Raw genomic sequence first — 24,605 nt, forward strand, 5'->3', positions numbered from 1 at the left:
CACGTGTTCTATTTAGCGACGAAGCGTCATTCACCAACAGCGATAACGTAAACCGGCATAATATGTACTATTGAGCAACGGAAAATCCACGATGGCTGCGACAATTGGAACATCAGCGACCTCCCCCTGCGGGTTCGGGGGTAAGAATAGGCCCGCGGTATTCCTGCCTGTCGTAAGAGGCGACTAAAAGGAGTCTCAAACGTTTCGGCCTTCTGTGATGGTCCCCTCTTGGGTTTGACCTCCTTTTTTCTTCCAAATTTCCGTCGTCAGTGCGTGCCATTTGGGGAAGGACACCTTACGTGGTGTTTTTGTATTGGTCCATCATGCTCCAACATCTTGCATGTTACCTATTGTCGTGGGGGGGGGACTACGCCCAACATCTTCTGGGTGGTCTCCTCCTCGCCTTGTGCGCACTCTTCTTCTTAGCGCCTACGACAACTGTGGACCCTTTAAACACCTAAAATCCAGCACGGTAGCCAGTCCGTTGTGGTGGGGTCGTCATGTACCCTCTTGGTGGTAGCCCCCTGACCACGCAGGGATCGCACTACAGATGCCTGAGCTGTTTCCTCCCCATGCATGCCAAGGAGTACGTGCCCATCTTGTCTGGGGCACGGGGACTCCGGGCAACGGGATATCGGCCAGGTACCCGTTGCTTTGGCTGGGTGGCGCCCTTGGGGAGAGCCCTCGTTCGGAGTAGGTGGCATCTGGGCGGATGTGGCGCAATGAAGCGCAATAAATCACATCAAGCTGGTGGTCGCACGGCCACCAGCGTCTCTAAGCGAGGTAGAGTCGACTTCGATGCTGCGCAGTATGACCCTCAGACGTTCCCCTCGTTGGCTGCGCCATGGGAGGGACGCCGATCTAGTGCCAAGCGGGAGCCTTACGTACCGCAATACCTTGTCTGCAGCAGGACTGATGGTGACTCCTTTCTCCCGACGAAGCCTATGTTTTTTGTGGAACACCTGGAGGATAAGTTTGGGGAAGTGGCGGGGTTGTCAAAAATGAGGAATGGGTCCATCCTCCTCAAGACGTCCTCCCCAGCCCAGTCACGAGCGTTGCTCTTGTGTGATAAGCTGGGTGACGTCCCTGTTACCGTCACTCCCCACAGTAGCTTAAATATGGTCCAGGGGATTATTTACCATCGTGACCTCTTGTTGCAATCCGATGACGAGCTGAGAGCCGACTTGGAACGACGTGGTGTGCATTTTGTCCGTCGTGTCCATCGAGGACCCAAGACCAACAGGGTGGCCACCGGTGCCTTTATCTTGGCCTTTGAGGGTGATGTCTTGCCCGAGAAGGTCAAGGTGATGGTTTACCGTTGCGACGTCAAGCCATACGTGCCTCCCCCGATGCGGTGCTTCCAGTGCTGGAAGTTTGGGCATATGTCCTCCCGTTGCCCATCCAGCGCTACATGTCGAGATTGCGGACGCCCCTCTCATCCTGATTCTCCATGTGCACCTCCGCCTGTATGTGTTAACTGTGGGGAGCCCCACTCTCCATGCTCGCCGGATTGCCCCGTTCTTCATAAGGAGCGGAAGATCATGGAATTTAAGACCCTGGACCGGCTTACTTATCGAGAGGCTAAACAGAAATATGAAAGGTTGTACCCTGCTTCCCTTCGAACATCTTATGCTGCAGCCACGTTATCGTCGCCCGCACGGGCGACGGTTGTCGCTTCATCTGTGCCGCCTTCAGTGGGCCCTCGGGGCCATGTATCTCTGTCTGCCCCCCTCGTGCCTGGGGGCAAGCCTTCGTCTCTTGCCCCCTTAGCAGTTGGGGGCAAACCCTCTTCTGTCGCTCCCCCCAAGCTTACTTCGGGAGTGACATCTGCTCCACAACCGGGAGGCTCGATTCCTCCCCCTCCTTCTCCGGCGGCGTTGCCTCCGCCGGTTCCTCTCTCACGGAAGGGGTCCCTCGGGGCTCTCCCTTCCTCCGTTTCTTCTCCTTCCCAGCCAGATGTCAGCCAGTGGCTGAAGGTTCCGCCACCTGCTGGTCGTAGGGCTTCTGCGTCGTCGTCAGCCTCCGACGCTCCTTCAGAGAAGCTCTCCCAGCCCTCTCACCCTAAGGGCAGACGCGAGAAGAAGGAACGGAATGTGTCCAAGAAGAAGGACGTTCCGGCGGTTTCAGCACCGCCTGCTGTACATAGTCCTGGCTCCGGGGATGAGGTGGAGATCCTCGCCTCTGCCGCGGATCTCGCCCTCACGGAACCCTTGGGGGCCTCTCCTATGGACTCAGCTGACTCTCCCCCAGTGGCGGCGGTTGGCTCTGAAGCGCTGTCTGCCTCTTAGTCGCATTCACGCCCTCCCAGTCCCTTCCTGCTTCCATTCTCCAATGGAACTGCGGCGGTTATTTCCGCCACCTGCCAGAGCTCCGGATGCTTCTGAGTGATTCCCCTGTTCTCTGCATTGCTCTGCAGGAAACTTGGTTTCCTGCACTGCGGACCCCCGCCCTTCGCGGTTATCGGGGATACTATAAGAACCGTGCTGCCTGTCAACGAGCGTCAGGTGGGGTTTGCCTCTTTGTTCACCACTCTGTCTGTAGCTCGCCAGTACACCTTCAGACGCCTTTAGAGGCAGTTGCTGCCAGGGTTGAGCTCTCGCCGGCTATTACTGTATGCTCTGTTTACATTCCTCCGGATGGGGAGCTCCCCCGCCATGTCTTGGCTGCGCTGCTGGCTCAACTCCCGCCACCATTGCTGCTTCTGGGCGATTTCAATGCCCACAATCCTCTATGGGGTGGGACTGTCTCCGATGATCGCGGTCGGGCCGTGGAGCATGTGTTGGCTCAGCTCGACCTTAGCCTCTTGAACACCGGTGCTCCCACACATTTCAGTGTGGCCCATGGCTCGTTCTCGGCCATCGATCTCTCTATTTGCAGCCCTGGACTTGTCCCATCCCTCCACTGGAGGGTACATCCTGACCTGTGTGGCAGTGACCATTTTCCCATCTATTTGTCACTGCCACAGTGTCATTCTTCTGGGCGCTTGCCCCGCTGGGCTCTCCACAGGGCTGACTGGCCAGCTTTTACTTCCGCTGTAACCATTGCGTCTCCCCCACAGGGTGACATTGACGAGGTGGTCCGTGTTTTCACCACGTCCATCATTTCGGCGGCCGAGGCTGCCATCCCCCGTTCCTCTGGCCTCCCTCGGCGGAAGGCTGTCCCCTGGTGGTCGCCGGAGATTGCTGAGGCTATTCGCGACCGTAGGCGGGCTCTCCAGCGTCATAGGCGGCACCCGTCTCTGGAGACCCTCATCGCCTTTAAGAGGCTCCGTGCCTTCGCCCGTCGTCTTATTGCACGGCGTAAGCAAGAGTGCTGGGAGAGGTACGTCTCCTCCCTGGGCTCCCGTGTCTCGTCCTCGCACGTGTGGTCCCGGATCCGGCGGATTTATGGCTCCCAGACCCCTATGGGTGTCCCTGGGCTCTCCTTGGACGGCGCTGTCTGCACGGACGCTGCCGCCATTGCTGAACGGCTAGCCGCGCACTTTGCTCAGAGCTCTGCTACTGCATCCTATCCCGCCGCCTTTCGCTCTCTAAAGGAGCGAGCCGAGCTGACGCCGTTCTCATTCCACACGCGTCGTTTTGCAACATACAATGCTCCTTTCAGCGAGAGGGAATTCCTCGCCGCCCTCGCCGATTGCCCTGATACAGCACCAGGCCCAGACTGCATCCACGCGCAGATGCTGAAGCATCTCTCCAGGGACTGCCAGAGACACGTTCTCGCGATATTTAATCGCATTTGGAGCGAAGGCGTGTTCCCGTCGCAATGGCGGGAGGGCGTTATTGTCCCCATCTTGAAACCCGGTGCGGACCCACTGGCGGTGGACAGCTATCGTCCCATTACCCTCACCAACGTTTTGTGCAAATTGCTCGAACGTATGGTGGGGCGGCGTTTGTGTTGGGTCCTTGAGTCGCGCGGTCTCCTCGCTCCATCCCAGGGTGGCTTCCGTCGGGGCCGGTCTGCCGTGGACAATTTGGTGCGGCTGGAATCTGCTGTCCGTATGGCTTTTGCCCGACGTCAGCATCTTGTTGCTGTATTTTTCGATCTGCGGAAGGCGTATGACACCACATGGCGGCATCACATCCTCGCCACGTTGCATGGGTGGGGTCTTCGTGGTCGGCTCCCGGCTTTTCTTCAAAGCTTTTTATTGCGCCGCTCTTTCCGGGTGCAAGTCGGTGCCACCTCTAGTTCCTCTTATATACAGGAAAATGGGGTCCCGCAGGGCTCGGTGTTGAGCGTCTCGTTATTTCTAGTGGCCATTAATGGTCTGGCTGCAGCAGTGGGGTCGTCGGTGTCTCCTTCTTTGTATGCCGACGACTTCTGCATCTCATTTAGCTCCACAACTACGGGAGTCGCCGAACGCAGGTTGCAAGTCGCCGTTCGCAAGGCAGCATCATGGGCTCTGGCTCATGGTTTTCAGTTCTCTGCTGCCAAGACTCGGGTTATGCACTTCTGCAGGCGTCGGACGGTCCACCCTCATCCTGACCTTTACCTCGACGGCCACCTGCTTGAAGTGGTGGACACTTGCCGCTTCTTGGGACTCGTGTTTGATGCCCGGCTCACATGGGTTCCTCATGTTACTCAGCTGAAGCAAAAATGCTGGCGGCACCTCAACGCCCTCCGCTGCCTTAGCCACACGTCTTGGGGTGCAGATCGCTGCACGCTACTGCAATTGTACAGAGCCCTTGTGCAGTCCCGGCTTGATTATGGGAGCCTGGCCTATGGGTCTGCGTCACCCTCAGTGTTGCAGTTGTTAGACCCCATACATCACTGTGGGGTTCGGCTTGCAACTGGCGCTTTTCGCACCAGCCCCGTGGACAGTCTACTGGTGGAGGCCGGGATTCCCCCGCTGCGGATTCGCCGCCATCGTCTGCTCGCCGACTATGCTGTCCACGTACATTGCTCGCCAGGCCATCCCAACCGTCGCCTGCTTTTCCCTGCCTTGGTCCACCACCTGCCCGAACGGCGACCTCGGTCTGGGCTTTCCGTAGCTGCCCGTGTCCAGTCCCTGCTGTCAGAACTGGGGTCATTCCCTCTTCTGCCTCCCTTCCGGGTCCGTACACCTACGCCTCCCTGGTGTTTGTCCCGGCCGTCCGTCCATCTGGATTTGGCACAGGGACCTAAGGACTCGGTTCCGCCTGTGGCCCTCCGTCGCCGTTTTCTTGCGCTCCTCGACTCCTTTCCGGGCTGTGAGCCTGTCTACACTGATGGTTCCCTGGTTGATGGTCGCACTGCCTACGCTTTTGCTCACGCTGCCCATGTTGAGCAACGCTCCTTGCCGGCTGGCAGCAGTATTTTTACTGCAGAGCTGGTGGCCATCTTGCGAGCTCTTGAGCATATGCGTTCCTTCTCAGATGCGTCCGTCGTCATCTGCAGTGACTCCCTGAGCAGCATTCTGGCCATCGACCGCTGCTATCACTTGTCTCCTCTGGTGTCCTCCATTCAGGAATCTGTTTCCGCCATTGCCCGTTCTGGTCGTTCGGTGGTCCTGGTTTGGACGCCCGGTCATGTTGGCATCCCAGGGAACGAACGTGTAGACAGGCTGGCCAAAGGGGCGATCGACGCCCCGGCTTTGGAGATCGGCCTTACGGCTCGCGACCAGCAGCTGGTGTTGCGCCGTAAGCTGAGTGGGATGTGGGCTGCTGAGTGGCGTGGCATGACAGCCCCAAATAAACTGCGGGCTGTCAAGGAGACGACCGATGTGTGGCGTTCCTCCTTGCGGGCTTCTCGCAGGGACTCGGTAGTCCTGTGTCGGCTGCGCATCGGCCATACCTACCTGACGCACGGCCATCTGTTGCGTCAGGAGGATCCCCCCTTGTGTCGGTGTGGGTCCCGGCTGACGGTCGGCCACATTTTGCTGGAGTGTCCTCGACTGCGCACACTCCGGCAATCTTTTAATCTCCCGGGCACTTTGGCTTTGGTTTTATCTGACGATGCCTCCATGGCTGATGACGTTTTAAATTTTATCCGTGGTAGTCCGTTTTATGGTTCGATTTAGGGAGGTCCTGCGCCTTTCCCTTTCTGTGTCTTTTGTCCTTGTGTCTGTTGCTGTTCTGGTGTGCCGTGAGATGGTTGGCTCTTTCCCCTTTTTGTTCTCGTGGTCAGTCAACTAGTCTCCGGCCATCTTCCTTTCTTCTGTTTCTTTCTGCCTGGTGTTCCTCTGTCCTGTTCTTGTCTTTAGTGTTTGTTGCTGCATTTGTGTTCTTTTAGCGCCTGGGGGGACGTCTCCTCCCCCTTTGGTTTTTATCTGCTCCTTAGCTTTTCGGCTCGCCTGATTTTGGAATGGGGGACTGATGACCTTCGCTGTTTAGTCCCCCTTAAACATACCAACAACCACCACCACCACCACCATCAGCGACCTTGGCGGGTTAATGTATGGTGCGGCATTGTGGGAGGAAGGATAATTGGCCCCCATTTTATCGATGGAAATCTAAATGGTGCAATGTATGCTGATTTCCTACATAATGTTCTACCGATGTTACTACAAGATGTTTCTCTACATAACAGAATGGCGATGTACTTCCATAATGATAGATGTCCGGCACATAGCTCGCGTGCTGTTGAAGCGGTGTTGAATAACATATTTCAAGGCAGGTGGATTGGTCGTCGAAGTACCATACCGAATTTCTTCCTGTGGGGAAAGTTGAAGGATATTTGCTATGGTGGTCCACCGACAACGCCTGACAACATGCGTCAGTGCATTGTCAAAGCATGTGCGAACATTACGGAAGGCGAACTACTCGATGTTCAGAGGAATGTCGTTATACGTATTGCCAAATGCATTTAGGTTGACGGACATCATTTTGAGCATTTATTGCATTAATGTGGAATTTACAGGTAATCACGCTGTAACAGCATGCGTTCTCAGAAATGATAAGTTCACAAAGGTACACGTATCACATTGTAACAACCGAAATAAAATGTTCAAACGTACCTACGTCCTGTATTTTAATTTAAAAAACTCACCTGTTACCAACTGTTCGTCTAAAATTGTGAGTCATATGTTGTGACTATTTCACCGCCGTCTATCATATAGCGAAAAAATTGGTGCAACTAAAACGTTCATATTTCTTTACCTACTACACGAGTATGCAATAAAAATGGGGGTTCCTATTTAAAAAAAGAAACGCAGTTGATATCCGTTTGACTTATGGCAGCGCCATCTAGCGGGCCAACCATAGCGCCATCTGGTTTCCCCCTTCAAGCTAGACAAGTTTCGTTGTTTGTAGTTTTTTCGTTTGACGGTTATTGATGTTTGGCCCGGTCACGATCAATGGACCACCATATATATATATATATATATATATATATATATATATATATATATATATATATATATATATATATATTTCTGTCTCAGTGACCTCCGTTCTTCGTCTTCCCTCTCAATTAGTTTTCGGTTTAGAAAGTGTAACGATGGACGAAAATTTTTGATGTAATGTAGAACCAATGCAGCAGCAAGAGCGAAGCTTTTGTCTACAACGCACTTATTGAGTTCTGAGGACGCTTATAGCATACTTAGATAAACTTTTGGGTCACAGAACCATCCGAGCACACAGTTTTTGCTCGACTTCAACAGAAATAGTGGCCTTAACGCAACTGTAATTACTTTTGTACAGCGAGTATCGACGATTTGTGAGATGGGTGCAATAACGAAGGATCTGTAGCAGCTGCAAATAGAAAAAACTATCCGGGGGTATGGAATGTTCTTCCTCGTATTAAGACGAGCCGGCGAAACAAAAATTCTGGCGTAGACATACAAATACTTGTGCGCTGCACATACGCATAAATAAAATGCGTTCATAAGTGACACGGTACAATAATGATGTTGCAGATGTTACCAAAATTAATTTAATTTCTTTCTAAACAGGTTTATAGTTGGAAATTTCCAGGAGGCCCAACGTAAATTCATCAGCGAGGACATTTTTCGTTACACAAGCAAAACAGTTTCACACTTCTTATGGTATTATTATTATTATTTTTTTTTTTTTTTTTTTTGTCGGAATACTTTTATGTTTTCACGATAAAATACGTGTCGCATGCATCTATGTTCATTTTTTTTGTTCAATAGTTTAGAGGTTCTGTTTTTACACTGGTTGAAGTAACAAAATTATTTTTCTTGAAAATTTCTTGTAATTTGGAAATTCGTGGTAAGGTCTTATGGGACCAAACTGTTGAGGTTATCGGTCCCTAAGCCCACACACTACTTAATCTGGCGCGGCCAAAATTTCTTGTAACCTTAGTCTTTTTTTCGTAAGAACTGGCAACAATTCCCTTTTTGAAAGTACTGCATCATATTCTAGACTAAAAATGAGATATATGATATTTCTTCGGAAGTTTTAATAACGTTTGAAATTATCACTAATAGGCGCTGCTGTAAGACGGTGCGATGTCCGTCCTTCATTTGCCAATCTTCGTGCCGTCCGCTGTAGTCGTCACTGGGTAATCCACGGCTAAAGCGGAAAGAGCGGATTCCGAGAACGTGCTGACAAGGGACTTGGGGCCAGGGCTGTTACGAGTGCGGAGCTTTCGATTCCAAGAAGGTTATCAGCGCTCGCGTTTGTCACACAGCCTCCTGAACTATGTTAAGAGCTAGCAACTAAGCAGTAAGGGTCGCATCTGTTCTACATCTACATCTACATTTATACTCCGCAAGCCACCCAACGGTGTGTGGCGGAGGGCACTTTACGTGCCACTGTCAGTACCTCCCTTTCCTGTTCCAGTCACGTATGGTTCGCGGGAGAAACGACTGCCGGAAAGCCTCCGTGCGCGCTCGAATCTCTCTATTTTTACATTCGTGATCTCCTCGGGAATTATAAGTAGGGGGAAGCAATATGTTCGATACCTCATCCAGAAATGCACCCTCTCGAAACCCGAACAGCAAGCTACACCGCGATGCAGAGCGCCTCTCTTTCAGAGTCTGCCACTTGAGTTTGCTAAACATCTCTGTAGCGCTATCACGCTTACCAAATAACCCTGTGACGAAACGCGCCGCTCTTCTTTGCATCTTCTCTATCTCCTCTGTCAATCAGACCTGGTACGGATCTCACACTGATGAGCAATACTCAAGAATAGGTCGAACGAGTGTTTTGTAAGCCACCTCCTTTGGTGATGGACTACATTTTCTAAGGACTCTCCCAATGAATCTCAACCTGGCACCCGCCTTACCAACAATTAATTTTATATGATCATTCCACTTCAAATCGTTCCATACGCATACTTCCAGATATTTTACAGAAGTAACTGCTACCAGTGTTTTGTTCCGCTATCATATAATCATACAATAAAGGATCCTTCTTTCTGTGTATTCTCAATACATTACATTTGTCTATGTTAAGGGTCAGTTGCCACTCCCTGCACCAAGTGCCTATCCGCTGCATATCTTCCTGCAATTCGCTGCAATTTTCTAATGCTGCAACTTCTCTGTATACTACAGCATCATCCGCGAAAAGCCGCATGGAACTTCCGACACTATCTACTAGGTCATTTATATATATTGTGAAGCAATGGTCCCATAACACTCACCTGTGGAACGCCAGAGGTTACTTACACTCACCTGTGGAACGCCAGAGGTTACCATAACGTCTGTAGACGTCTCTCCATTGAGAACAACATGCTGTGTTCTGTTTGCTAAAAACTCTTCAATCCAGCCACACAGCTGGTCTGGTATTCCGTAGGCTCTTACTTTGTTTATCAGGCGACAGTGCGGAACTGTATGGAACGCCTTCCGGAAGTCAAGGAAAATGGCATCTACTTGGGAGCCTGTATCTAATATTTTCTGGGTCTCATGAACAAATAAAGCGAGTTGGGTCTCACACGGTCGCTGTTTGCGGAATCAATGTTGACTCCTACAGAGTAGACTCTGGATTTCCGGAAATGACATGATACGCGAGCAATAAACATGTTCTAAAATTCTACAACAGATCGATGTCAGAGATATAGGCCTATAGTTTTGCACATCTGCTCGACGACCCTTCTTGAAAACTGGAACTACCTGTGCTCTTTTCCAATCATTTGGAACCTTCCGTTCCTCTAGAGACTTGCGGTACACGGCTGTTAGAAGGGGGGCTAGTTCTTTCGCGTACTCTGTGTAGAATCGAATTGGTATCCCGTCAGGTCCAGTGGGGTTTTCGTCTGTTGAGTGATTTCAGTTGCTTTTCTCTTCTTTGGACATTTATTTTGATGTCAACCATATCTTCGTTCGTGCGAGGATTTAGAGAAGGAACTGCAGTGCGGTCTTCTTCTGTCAAACAGCTTTGGAAAAAGGTGTTTAGAATTTCAGCTTTACGCGTGTCATCGAAGGCCGGGCCATGCTGAGGTCATCTGACGTGTCACGTCGCCTCCGTCAGGCGTGGTTTAGGTACCAATATGAGGTACTGTTGTTGTTGTTGTTGTTGTTGTTATTGTTATGAGGTGGGTGTTGTGATGCGGTCTGCATGCGACGGTTACTTCATACTGATTCCTAAACCCGGCCTGAGGGAGGCGACGTGACGCGTCACATGACCTCAGCACGGCCCGACCTTGATGCGTGACGTCGCTATCTGTGACATTCCGCTACGCCGACGCCAGCTGGCGCAGCAGCACGGCACAACGCAGTAGCAACCAGGACTGCAGCGCTGGTGGGTCGTGCTGCAACGTGAGAGCCGCCGTGTTTGGGTGCTAGCGAGGCAAGTGTATAAATTATCTTCTGTCTTACTAGCTGCCTGCTACCTCTTTGTGTCGCGTCTCACTGTAGATTGTTGTGTTCTGCGGTGAGGAAAGAGACCCGAAACGTCACGATCAGAATTCATGGTGTGTTGTCGCGCCAGGAACTCGTGCTCGTTCCGGTACTCCGAAAACAGCTCTTGAAACTGTGTGCAAAAAAATTGGGTTCAAATGGCTCTGAGCACTATGGGACTTAACATCTATGGTCAACAGTCCCCTAGAACTTAGAACTACTTAAACCTAACAAACGTATGGACATCACACACATCCATGCCCGAGGCAGGAATCGAACCTGCGACCGTAGAAATCTGAAATTGGTGCAGAATATGAACATTCAGAAATTCCCGCGATTTGTGATTGACACGACTCATCTTGTGATAGGTTTATTATTTGATTGCTCCTTACAGAAGTTGCTCCAGTAGTGGCAGTAAAATATGCTGTTAATTTTGGTAACTTTTCAGTTAATTCCTTCTGAGATACAGCTTTTTTTCCTTTTTGCGGATCCACTAGGATATGACCGTTTCGACATTTAGTATTGTAATTCAGTATTTATTTTTACACCGAAAAAAGTCGCTAATACAAAACAAATCAGGCAAACGACGATTTAATCAAAGAATAACTCAGAGCACAGTCAGTAATAACTACAAACAAAACAAACGTCACAACACCGCAAAAATGCAGTAGAACTCCCGATCGTCGAGTCGGTTTATTTAAATCGGTCGGTCACGTTTAATTTTACGTCGCTATTCGCTCCGTGCAGAACTGTGCACTGTGCAACGCTAATAAGCAACTAGGTATTGTAGTCAGTCATTATTCCGCGACTTTCGAAATAAATTTCCTTTTCGATAATAAATATCGGTTATCGTTTGTTGATCCGGAAAGAACTACGGGGCCCCTATCGATCGTGGGGCTCTGGACACGTGCCCCTGCCCAGTGAGGAAGAGAGACCTGAGAATGACCTCCTCAATGCCAACCAGCACTGGATACTGAGAACATTATTTATATGAAACGAGACTTGCGCTTTTCTTACATATATCTTGAAGGGCACAGATCAAAGTAATTGTGTAGATGCACTATTACTTGATTTACGAAAAGCGCAGAAGATAATTAAAAAAAGTATGATCATATGGAGTTTCAGGCAAAATTTTAGCCGGATTGAAGATTTCGTGGTAGGGAGGACGCAGCATGTTATCTCGGATGATGAGTCGTCGACAGAAGTGTAAGTAACTTCAGACATGCCGTAGAGAAATGGGTTGAGATCCTTGTTGTCCATGTTGTATAATAAGGCTATTGGTTCATTAACACAACGAGAAATCCAGAAAAATTTGTCAGTTTTCTAAATGGTGTAGCTCAAAGAATAGGAGTTGTAAGCCCATGTAATGCTTACCGTTTTTCAGCACATCTTTTGGGAACAATTTGAAGTATGAACCACAGCTTTTGCTCCCACACTTTTTTCTGAGTTGCATTTTGTGCTGCAAGTGAAGTGCAGCATGTTAATTATTATGTACGGCGTATATATCTCTATATATTTCTCGAAATAAAATCAAAGTAGAAGCTTCATTTTTTTCTGGAAGTTCTTTACACTAGTATGTTAAAAAGACGTAGCTACCATAAATTATAGTTAAAATTTTTTTTAGTAATGATTATCAAAAATATCAGTAATTAATCATAGTTTTTCTTTAAAAACTCTTTAATTTTCAAATGTAAGCCACAAGAATAGCCCATGTTTTAGCTACGAATGTTTTAATACATTATACAAAACTTCCAGCCCTCTATCTTTAATAGTTTTCAATTGAAGTATACCAGAATATTAAATACGTGAACTTCTGGGAAATTCGAGTTAAAGTTAGTTTGTTTCTCTGCCTGCCCTGCATAACACTAATGCATTCAAGAGCAATATTCATCTTGTTGCTGGTGCTGTTCTCCCTCCCTTTTGTTTATCAGACTACGTTTTACCCTCGCTTTTGTGGTGGCTTCTATCACTGATTTCCCTGCTTCGGTGTCGATTGTGGTCAATGGTAATTATAGTTCTTTGCGTATTTAGTCCACCAGGCACTCCCATTAATTCCATAATCTTGAATCCTGACACCACCATCATTGATACATGGCAGAACCTCTGGCACACCTATTTTCAAAGTATTTAGTACTACCAGAACAGTTTTTGGAATCAATTTCCATATACAGTTGTTAAAAACTGTTATTTGGGTTTTGAGTCCTACTGTGTAAATGCTTCTCTAATAATCACGTGTCGCTAAGACATTATAGACTAAAAATTCATAAAAAATGAGAACAAAACTCTGTTTTTGAACGGTGTTGTCTGTTGGACATGGGGGCATCGTCATGTGCGCAGATAATTTTAAATTCCTGTAATTTTGGGTATTTATTCGGTACAATTTTCTCGAAGTAAACATTTTCTTGTTCAGAAAACTACAGATAATATTTTAAGACAAAAATTAAAAATCGATTTTTCGACACTTAGTCACTTACTAGTCCCCTTAACAGTAACCTCCGACTTTTTTCAGATGTTAGTTATTTATAATGCAGTAATAGCTGAATGAAGCTGTAAGAATATCAAGTCAGCTCCAGTCAGTAGCATCCGTTGAGTCGTAGATGGAGTTATTCGACTATTATAAATTCCATAGTGTGGGGTAGGGATATCAAATAGAATGATAACATAGGCTTGGCCGTAGGTAAAGTAGGTCTCAGTCTTCGGTTCATTGGCATAATATCCGGAAAATTCAGTCCACAAAGGAGACGGGTTGCAAATTACTTGTTTATGTCATTTTAGAATAGTGCTCAGGTGTGTAGGACTTGTACCAGATAGGACTAACAGGAGATGGTTCAAATGGCTCTGAGCACAATGGGACTTAACATCTATGGTCATCAGTCCCCTAGAACTTAGAACTACTTAAACCTAACTAATCACACAACACCCAGCCATCACGAGGCAGAGAAAATCCCTGACCCCGCCGGGAATCGAACCCGGGAACCCGGGCGTGGGAAGCGAGAACGCTACCGCACGACCACGAGATGCTGACTAACAGGAGATAGTGAACGTATAAAAAGTAGCACGGTATTGATGATCACAGGTTTATTTGACTCAGGTGTGAGTGTCACGACTGTGGTTGAGGGAATTGACTTGGCAAATGCTTGAAAAGACAGATGGAAGCTACTTCGTGTAAAAGCCTAGTCACAAAGTTTCAACGATCAGTAGTAAGTGATCAGTAGTAAGTGAAAAATCTAGAAATTTGCTTCAACCCCCTTTCTGTCACTACCGTATATATCGTGAAGACAAAAATAATTACAGCACGGCCAGAGGCATTTGAGCATTGATTCTTCCCCCGCTCCATACGCGACTGGAACGGCAAGAAACCCTAACGCGTAGTATTGTGTTGACGTAAGTACTATGTATCATGCATTTCACACCAGTTAGCGGAGTATGTATTTAGATGTAGACGTTGAATCGGCCAACACAATGGCAGCGGACCAGAAGTTTATTACAAACGGAATCCTTAAATTACATACTCGTCTCCAATTGTTTCCTTCGCTGTTTAAAATATTTTCGCATCTCTGTTACGTTGTGCAGGAACACCGTCGTTTCTGTCTTACAGAAGAGAACAAGTACGAGTTTCGGGTAAACCGTGCGTCCACTGCCAGTGAGCAGATGGATTATAACGATACGTCACAGCGAAAGGATACATTTCGTGATCGGAAAAACTGTTGCACACTAATACGTCACAACAAGCAACTACTTTATAATGAGTGCAGTATTATTAGTTTCGTGTATGAGGCAAATACTAGCTAATATCGAAGCCGGTCGCTAGTTCTCTTCCGCCCCCTCTCTCTCTCTCGCTACAGCCAACACGATATCTCCATTTTACTTGATATCACTGAACACTGTTCAGTCTTGGTAGTGTGTGTGATGTGACTAACCTAATTTGTGACTCACTCGTCAGGATGTTAATGATTCGTGAAACACAGAATCTCACATTTCTGTAAATAAAGTACGAATTGCCTCTCTTTGCACAAGGTTCGAAATTTGTACTGACACTATTGGATATTACTACAGTTATTATGATAGATAAATCGATATTCAGCGATCACAGGCCCTGCAGACCACGCGCTGCTTCCACAAACTGCCTCCATTCCTTCCTGTTTTGTGCCCGGTTCCTCCAAGAGTCTTCAGTTCCCAGGGCTGCTAGGTCCTTCGCCAGGTCGTCCATCCAGCGCTGTCTTGGTCTTCCAATGGGGCATTTCGTGTTTGGTTTCCCCACTAGTGCCATCTTCGCCTGTCTTCCATCTGGCATACGGGCTACATGGCCCACCCATTGTATTCTTTTGCTCTTTATCTTCTGTAGGGTAGTTGGTTGTCGCATCAGAAGGTAGATTTCCTCGTTTTTCCTCCTCCATTCTCCGGTATCTGAAACTGGTCCCCATATCTTCCTCATTAGTCTTCTTTCAAATATTAATAGTTTGTCCCTTTCTCGCTTAGTCATGCTCCATGTTTCTGAACCGTACATTACTGCTAGGCACTTCACTGTGTTGTAGATTTTCATCTTAGTGTTCACTGAGATCGATTTAGAACCAAGCGTCTCTCTGAGGGAATGCATGCATTTCGTTCCCACTGCTATTCTTTCCTTGAAGTCTATTTTTATGCTGTTGTCCGTGGTAAACCAAGGTCCCAAGTATATGAACTGGTGTACTCTCTTGAACGTCACCACCTGCGGTCAGTTGCCTTGCAACAGCCACTGCCGGTCCCAAGCCCGGGTAAAGGAGGAGGGTTAGGCTTTGGGCTAACAACCCAATTCTGTAAAAAACTCTTTGTTACGAAAAACAAACTTGCCTCGGACGTGGTTGGATGCAGTTATTATACGCTTTATTATTTACTTTAACGACGGCGGTGCCTGGATAGCTTACATCAATGAGATATGAGTGGAAACGTTTCTCTTAGGCACCGTCGTAAAGTTGCCATCATTAATCGAAGGTAACAAAGTGTAGGACGATATGAATGGACGACTATGTGAGTCCGGATGTTTTCTAACGCAGTCACTCACATCACGTCCAGAGTGGCGAAATCCCTGCTCGGCCGGGCAAATCTTGCGCAATCCGGTCAACCGTGCAGCTACGTAGTCGGCGCAGGAACGAGAGGAGAACAAAAATATATTCTTTCAGCCGCTGCAGACCGGTTCTGTCAGTCGGCAGCTCAGTGGGGTTCTACTGTCGTAAGGTAGGAGTTCGATCTCTGTCGCTGTCTGAATGTTTTATGAAATGAGACAGACATTCACAAAGCACAGTGGCGAGGCTTCCTGGAGGAAAGGTCACAATACCTCGCATTAAAAATAAAGTGCTAAGTTCGCAACAAGGTAGGAGATTCAAGAAGGTGATTCGAACCATTCTTCTCGCAAATAAAATGCTAGGCTTCACAACAGCTCCACCTCATTGGTCTGAATGCATTCGTGATTACCAAATTGTGTAATTCTCCCTGGCCTCGTGTAAGATACTAAATTTCAGAAAATATATCACATTTTCCGTAGCGGCTCACATTTCTAGAGGAACAGCTTCCGTATAGATGCTCCATGTAAACTCGTAATACACTACTTGCCATTAAACTTGCTAAACCAAGAAGAAACGCAGGTGATAAACGGGTATTCATTGGACAAATATATTATACTAGAACTGATATGTGATTACATTTTGCCGGCCGCGGTGGCCGTGCGGTTCTGGCGCTGCAGTCCGGAACCGCGGGACTGCTACGGTCGCAGGTTCGAATCCTGCCTCGGGCATGGGTGTGTGTGATGTCCTTAGGTTAGTTAGGTTTAAGTAGTTCTAAGTTCTAGGGGACTTATGACCTAAGATGTTGACTCCCATAGTACTCAGAGCCATTTGAACCATTTTTTGATTACATTTTCACAAAATTTGAGTGCATGTTGTTGTTGTGGTCTTCAGTCCTGAGACTGGTTTGATGCAGCTCTCCATGCTACTCTATCCTGTGCAAGCTTCTTCATCTCCCAGTACTTACTGCAGCCTACATCCTTCTGAATCTGCTTAGTGTATTCATCTCTTGGTCTCCCTCTATGATTTTTACACTACACGCTGCCCTCCAATACTAAATTGGTAATCCCTCGATGTCTCAGAACATGTTTTACCAACCGATCCCTTTTTCTAGTCAAGTTGTGCCACAAGCTCCTCTTCTCCCCAATTCTATTCAATACCTCCTCATTAGTTATGTGATCTACCCATCTAACCTTCAGCATTCTTCTGTAGCACCACATTTCGAAAGCTTCTATTCTCTTCTTGTCTAAACTATTTATCGTCCATGTTTCACTGCCATGCATGGCTACACTCCATACAAATACTTTCAGAAACGACTTCCAGACATACAAATCTATACTCGCTGTTAACAAATTTTTCTTCTTCAGAAACGCTTTCCTTGCCATTGCCAGTCTAGATATCCTCTCTACTTCGACCATCATCAGTTATTTTGCTCCCCAAATAGCAAAACTCCTTTACTACGTTAAGTGTCTCATTTCCTAATCTAATTCCCTCAGCATCACCCGACTTAATTCGACTACATTCCATTATCCTCGTTTTGTTTTTGTTGATGTTCATCTTATACCCTCCTTTCAAGACACTGTCCATTCCGTTCAACTGCTCTTCCAAGTCCTTTGCTGTCTCTGAGAGAATTACAATGTCATCGGCGAACCTCAAAGTTTTTATTTCTTCTCCATGGATTTTAATATCTACTCCGAACTTTTCTTTTGTTTCCTTTATTGCTTGCTCAATATACAGATTGAATAACATCGGGGACAGGCTACAACCCTGTCTCACTCCCTTCCCAACCACTGCTTCCAATTCATGCCCTTCGACTCTTATAACTGCCATCTGGTTTCTGTACAAATTGTAAATAGCTTTTCGCTCCCTGTATTTTACCCCTGCCACCTTCAGAATTTGAAAGAGAGTATTCCAATCAACATTGTCAAAAGCTTTCTCTAAGTCTACAAATGCTAGAAACGTAGGTTTGCCTTTCCTTAATCTTTCTTCTAATTAAGTCGTAAGGTCAGTATTGCCTCACGTGTTCCAATATTTCTACAGAATCCAAACTGGTCTTCCCCGAGGTCGGCTTCTATCAGTTTTTACATTCGTCTGTAAAGAATTCGCGTTAGTATTTTGCAGCTGTGACTTATTAAACTGATAGTTCGGTAATTTTCACATCTGTCAACAACTGCTTTCTTTGGGATTGGAATTATTATATTCCTCTTGAAGTCTGAGGGTATTTCGCCTGTCTCATACATCTTGCTCACCAGGTGGTAGAGTTTTGTCAGGACTGGCTCTCCCAAGGCTGTCAGTAGTTCTAATGGAATGTTGTCTACCCCGGGGGCCTTGTATCGACTTAGGTCTTTCAGTGCTCTGTCAAACTCTTCACGCAGTATCATATCTCCCATTTCATCTTCAGCTACATCCTCTTCCATTTCCACAATATTGTCCTCAAGTACGTCGCCGTCGCCCTTGTATAGACCCCCTATATACTCCTTCCACCTTTCTGCTTTCCCTTCTTTGCTTAGAACTGGGTTTCCATCAAAGCTCTTGATATTCATACAAGTGGCTCTCTTTTCTCCAAATGTCTCTATAATTTTCCTGTAAGCAGTATATATATTACCCCTAGTGAGATAAGCCTCTACATCCTTACATTTGTCCTCTAGCCATCCCTGCTTAGCCATTTTGCACTTCCTGTCGATCTCATTTTTGAGACGTTTGTATTCCATTTCGCCTACTTGATTTACTGCATTTTTATATTTTCTCCTTTCATCAATTAAATTCAACATTTCTTCTGTTACCCAAGGGTTTCTACTAGCCCTCGTCTTTTTACCTATTTGATCCTCTGCTGCCTTCACTATTTCATCCCTCAAAGCTACCCATTCTTCTTCTACTGTATTTCTTTCCCCCATTCCTGTCAATTGTTCCCTTATGCTCTCCCTGAAACTCTGTACAACCTCTGGTTATTTCAGTTTATCCAGGTCCCATCTCCTTAAATTCCCACCTTTTTGCAGTTTCTTCAGTTTTAATCTACAGTTCATAACCAATAGATTGTGGTCAGAGTCCACATCTGCCCCTGGAAATGTCTTACAATTTAAAACCTGGTTCCTAAATCTCTGTCTTACCATTATATAATCTATCTGATACCTTTTAGTATCTCCAGGGTTCTTCCATGTATACAACCTTCTTTCATGATTCTTGAACCAAGTGTTAGCTATGATTAAGCTATGCTCTGCGCAAAATTCTACCAGACGATTTCCTCTTTCATTTCTTAGCCCCAATCCATATTCACCTATTATGTTCCCTTCTCTCCCTTTTCCTACTACCGAATTCCAGTCACCCATGACTATTAAATTTTCGTCTCCCTTCACTACCTGAATAATTTCTTTTATCTCATCATATATTTTATCAATTTCTTCATCATCTGCAGAGCTAGTTGGCATATAAACTTGTACTATTGTAGTAGGCATTGGCTTTGTGTCTATCTTGGCCACAATAATGCGTTCACTATGCTGTTTGTAGTAGCTTACCCGCACTCCTATTTTTTTTATTCATTATTAAACCGACTCCTGCATTACCCCTATTTGCTTTTGTATTTATAACCCTGTATTCACCTGACCAAAAGTCTTGTTCCTCCTGCCACCAAACTTCACTGATTCCCACTATATCTAACTTTAACCTATCCATTTCCCTTTTTAAATTTTCTTACCTACCTGCACGATTAAGGGATCTGACATTCCACGCTCCGATCCGTATAACGCCAGTTTTCTTTCTCCTGATAACGACGTCCTCCTGAGTAGTCCCTGCCCGGAGATCCGAATGGGGGACTATTTTACCTCCGGAATATTTTACCCAAGAGGACGCCATCATCATTTAATCATACAGTAAAGCTGCATGCCCTCGGGAAAAATTACGGCTGTAGTTTCCCCTTGCTTTCAGCCGTTCGCAGTACCAGAACAATAAGGCCATTTTGGTTAGTGTTACAAGGCCAGATCAGTCAATCATCCAGACTGTCGCTCCTGCAACTACTGAAAGGGCTGCTGCCCCTCTTCAGGAACCACACGTTTGTCTGGCCTCTCAACAGATACCCCTCCGTTGTGGTTGCACCTACGATACGGCTATCTGTATCGCTGAGGCACGCAAGCCTCCCCACCAACGGCAAGGTCCATGTTTCATGGGGGGAGGGTTGGGTGCATAGATCCTGAGAAATTAGTACCCAGAACAAACACCTCTGGCCGTAATAACGGCCTTGATACGCCTGGGCATTGAGTCAAACAGAGCTTGGGTGGCGTGTACAGGTACAGCTGCCCATGCAGCTTCAACACGGTACCACAGTTCATCGAGAGTAGTGACTGGCGTATTGTGACGAGCCAGTTGCTCGGCCACCATTTTCCAGACGTTTTCAATTGCGAGAGATCTGGAGAATGTGCTGGCCAGGGCAGCAGTCGAACATTTTCTGTATCCAGAAAGGCCCGTACAGGACCTGCAACATGCTGTCGTGCATTATCCTGCTGAAATGTAGGGTTTCTCAGGGATAGAATGAAGGGTAGAGCCACGGGTCGTAACACATCTTAAATGTAACGTCCACTGTTCAAAGTGCCATCAATGCAAAGAAGAGGTGACCGAGACGTGTAACCAATGGCACCCAATACCATCACGCCAGGTGATACGCCAGTATGGCAATGACGAATACAAGCTTCCAATGTGCGTTCACCGCGATGTCGCCAAACACGGATGCGACCATCATGATGCTATAAACAGAACCTGGGTTCATCCGAAAAAATGACGTTTCGCCATTCGTGCACCCAGGTTCGTCGTTGAGTACACCATCGCAGGCGCTCCTGTCTGTGATGCAGCGTCAAGGGTAACCGCAGCCGTGGTCTCCGAGCTGATAGTCCATGCTGCTGCAAACGTCGTCGAACTGTTCGTGCAGATGGTTGTTGTCTTGCAAACGTCCCCATCTGTTGACTCAGGGATCGAGACGTGGCTGCACGATCCGTTACAGCCATGCGTATAAGATGCCTGTCATGTCGACTGCTAGTGATGCGAGGCCGTTGGGATCCAGCACGGCGTTCCGTATTACCCACCTGAGCCCAACGATTCCATACTCTGCTAACAGTCATTGGATCTCAACCAACGCGAGCTACAATGTCGCCACACGATAAACGGCAATCGCGATAGGCTGCGATCCGACCTTTATCAAAGTCGGAAACGTTATGGTACGCATTTCTCCTCCTTACACGAGGCATCAGAATAATGTTTCACGAGGCAACGCCGGTCAACTGCTGTTTGTGTATGAGAAATCGGTTGGAAACTTTCCTCATGTTAGCACTTTGTAGGTGTCGCCACTGGCGCCAACCTCGTGTGTATGCTCTGAAAAGCTAATTATTTGCATATCACAGCATCTTCTTCCTGTCGGTTTAATTTCGTGTCTGTAGCGCGTCATCTTCGTGGTGTAGCAATTTTAATGGCCAATAGTGTAAGATTCTTCGGTTAATATGAAAGATTCAATTTGCTGTATCTACTACGAAGATTACACTCATGTGCTGTTTTTCACTTCAGGGACTGAATTGCTATTCATACATGTAATCATGTGAAATGAATTAAATGGTGTAGTAATTTGTGTCGATTACATGCCGATACTTTCTGTTAATTAGAGGAGGAAAGAAACGGGAAGGATAGGAAGCGGGGGTCCCACCTTCCGCGAAACCCAGGTGAGCGTAACAGGCTGGTGCGTGGCTAACTACAGACAAAATAGGAAATTGCGACACCGCCTCTTCTTTGAGCGGTGACTGGAAACGGGAAACTCGCCGCTATGCCGATAACTCACAACCTGTTGCGCGATGTTGGCTCGTCACGTGCTTCCTGCCTCTATTGTCACGACCAGTACGGCCACGTGATGCAGCGTTATGCGAGTTACGCTGTTGGAGTTATGTGCGCTGCGATGCACAGCGATCATACTACAGTTTAAAGCTGCGTCTACATCTACTTCTACATCAATACTCCGCAAGCCACCTGACGGTGTGTGGCGGAGGGTACCTTGAGTACCTCTATCGGTTCTCCCTTCTATTCCATTCTCGTATTGTTCGTGGAAAGAAGGATTGTCGGTATGCCTCTGTGTGGGCTCTAATCTCTCTGATTTTATCCTCATGGTCTCTTCGCGAGATATACGTAGGAGGGAGCAATATACTGCTTGACTCTTCGGTGAAGGTATGTTCTCGAAACTTTGACAAAAGCCCGTACCGAGCTACTGAGCGTCTCTCCTGCAGAGTCTTCCACTGGAGTTTATCTATCATCTCCGTAACGCTTTCGCGATTACTAAATGATCCTGTAACGAAGCGCGCTGCTCTCCGTTGGATCTTCTCTATATCTTCTATCAACCCTATCTGGCACGGATCCCACACTGCTGAGCAGTATTCAAGCAGTGGGCGAACAAGCGTACTGTAACCTACTTCCTTTGTTTTCGGATTGCATTTCCTTAGGATTCCTCCAATGAATCTCAGTCTAGCATCTGCTTTACCGACGATCAAAATTATATGATCATTCCATTTCAAATCACTCCTAATGCGTACTCCCAGATAATTTATGGTATTAACTGCTTCCAGTTGCTGACCTGCTATTTTGTAGCTAAATGATAAAGGATCTATCTTTCTGTGTATTCGCAGCACATTACACTTGTCTACATTGAGATTCAATTGCCATTCCCTGCACCATGCGTCAATTCGCTGCAGATCCTCCTGCATTTCAGTACAATTTTCCATTGTTACAACCTCTCGGTACACCACAGCATCATCCGCAAAAAGCCTCAGTGAACTTCCGATGTCATCCACAAGGTCATTTATGTATATTGTGAATAGCAACGGTCCTATGACACTCCCCTGCGGCACACCTGAAATCACTCTTACTTCGGAAGACTTCTCTCCATTGAGAATGACATGCTGCGTCCTGTTATCTAGGAACTCCTCAATCCAATCACACAATTGGTCTGATAGTCCATATGCTCTTACTTTGTTCATTAAACGACTGTGGGGAACTGCATCGAACGCCTTGCGGAAGTCAAGAAACACGGCATCTACCTGTGAACCCGTATCTATGGCCCTCTGAGTCTCGTGGACGAATAGCGCGAGCTGGGTTTCACATGACCGTCTTTTTCGAAACCCCTACAGAGTAGATTTCTAGTCTCCAGAAAAGTCATTATACTTGAACACAATACGTGTTCCAAAATTCTACAACTGATCGACGTTAGAGATATAGGTCTATAGTTCTGCACATCTGCTCGACGTCCCTTCCTGAAAACGGGGATGACCTGTGCCCTTTTCCAATCCTTTGGAACGCTACGCTCTTCTAGAGACCTACGGTACACCGCTGCAAGAAGGGGGGCAAGTTCCTTCGCGTACTCTGTGTAAAATTGAACTGGTATCCCATCAGGTCCAGAGGCCTTTCCTCTTTTGAGCGATCTTAATTGTTTCTCTATCCCTCTGTCGTCTATTTCGATATCTACCATTTTGTCATCTGTGCGACAATCTAGAGAAAGAACTACAGTGCAATCTTCATCTGTGAAACAACTTTGGAAAAAGACATTTAGTATTTCGGCCTTTAGTCTGTCATCCTCTGTTTCAGTACCATTTTGGTCACAGAGTGTCTGGACATTTTGTTTTGATCCACTTACCGCTTTGACATAAGACCAAAATTTCTTAGGATTTTCTGCCAAGTCAGTATATAGAACTTTACTTTCGAATTCATTGAACGCCTCTCGCATAGCCCTCCTCACACTACATTTCGCTTCGCGTAATTTTTGTTTGTCTGCAAGGCTTCGGCTATGTTTATGTTTGCTGTGAAGTTCCCTTTGCTTCCGCAGCAGTTTTCTAACTCGGTTGTTGTACCACGGTGGCTCTTTTCCATCTCTTACGATCTTGCTTGGCACATACTCATCTAACGCATATTGTACGATGGTTTTGAACTTTGTCCACTGATCCTCAACACTATCTGTACTTGAGACAAAACTTTTGTGTTGAGCCAACAGGTACTCTGAAATCTGCTTTTTGTCACTTTTTCTAAACAGAAGAATCTTCCTACCCTTTTTAATATTCCTATTTACGGCTGAAATCACCGATGCCGTAACCGCTTTATGATCGCTGATTCCCTGTTCTGCGTTAACTTTTTCAAATAGTTCGGGTCTGCGTCGTCAGTATCAGTAATCAGAGAGAGGTACAACAACCTAATTCGAGGTCCAACAGCTACGATTGTTTTAAAAGTGTTTTCGGAAGAAAGAAAGAGAAGAACAGGAACAGAGTGCGAATGCTGGCAGCAATGCAGTAAACTCAAAATGCCGCGATGGAAAAGTACTTGTGGGAAGTTTTACCACTAACTGTTAACCACCGATGGCGAGGACATTCGTATGTAAAACTGTACTTTGTATAAAGACAAATGGTTCAAATGGCTCTGAGCACTATAGGACTTAACATCTGAGGTCATCAGTCCCCTAGAACTCAGAACTACTTCAACCTAACTAACCTAAGGACATCACACACATCCATGCCCGAGGCAGGATTCGAACCTGCGACCGTAGCGGTAGCGCGGTGCCAGACTGAAGCGCCTAGAACCGCTCGGCCGCATCGGCCGGCTGTATAAAGACATTTTGTATGAAATTCTGAAGACAGACTTCGCTCAAAACGCGTCAAGTGTAATTTGTTGAACAACGAGTGACTTGTTCATTTCAGCAGTAATATAACAAGTACTCTCGAGTCGTAGTCTTTGATTTGCCTTACCTACAGGTGAGTCCAAAGGATGGTTCCACTTGATATTTCTACACGTTTTTACTTCCACATAGTGTATGACTCCACTATTGCTCTTCCTCGTTACTAGCATTT

General features: G+C 46.8%; 1 protein-coding gene across 1 annotated transcript in view; it reads left to right on the forward strand.

Moving 5' to 3' along the window:
• The first annotated feature begins 10,555 nt into the window (after nucleotides 1-10,555).
• The window catches only part of LOC124802622 (uncharacterized transmembrane protein DDB_G0289901-like), a 100,113-nt gene continuing 86,063 nt past the window's right edge, over nucleotides 10,556-24,605 (forward strand). The window contains exon 1 of the mRNA XM_047263511.1: nucleotides 10,556-10,664. The gene's annotated coding sequence lies outside the window, so the exon portion shown is untranslated. The remainder of the gene's footprint in view (nucleotides 10,665-24,605) is intronic.

This window comes from Schistocerca piceifrons, chromosome 6 (genome assembly GCF_021461385.2).
Source record: "Schistocerca piceifrons isolate TAMUIC-IGC-003096 chromosome 6, iqSchPice1.1, whole genome shotgun sequence".
NCBI lineage: Eukaryota > Metazoa > Arthropoda > Insecta > Orthoptera > Acrididae > Schistocerca > Schistocerca piceifrons.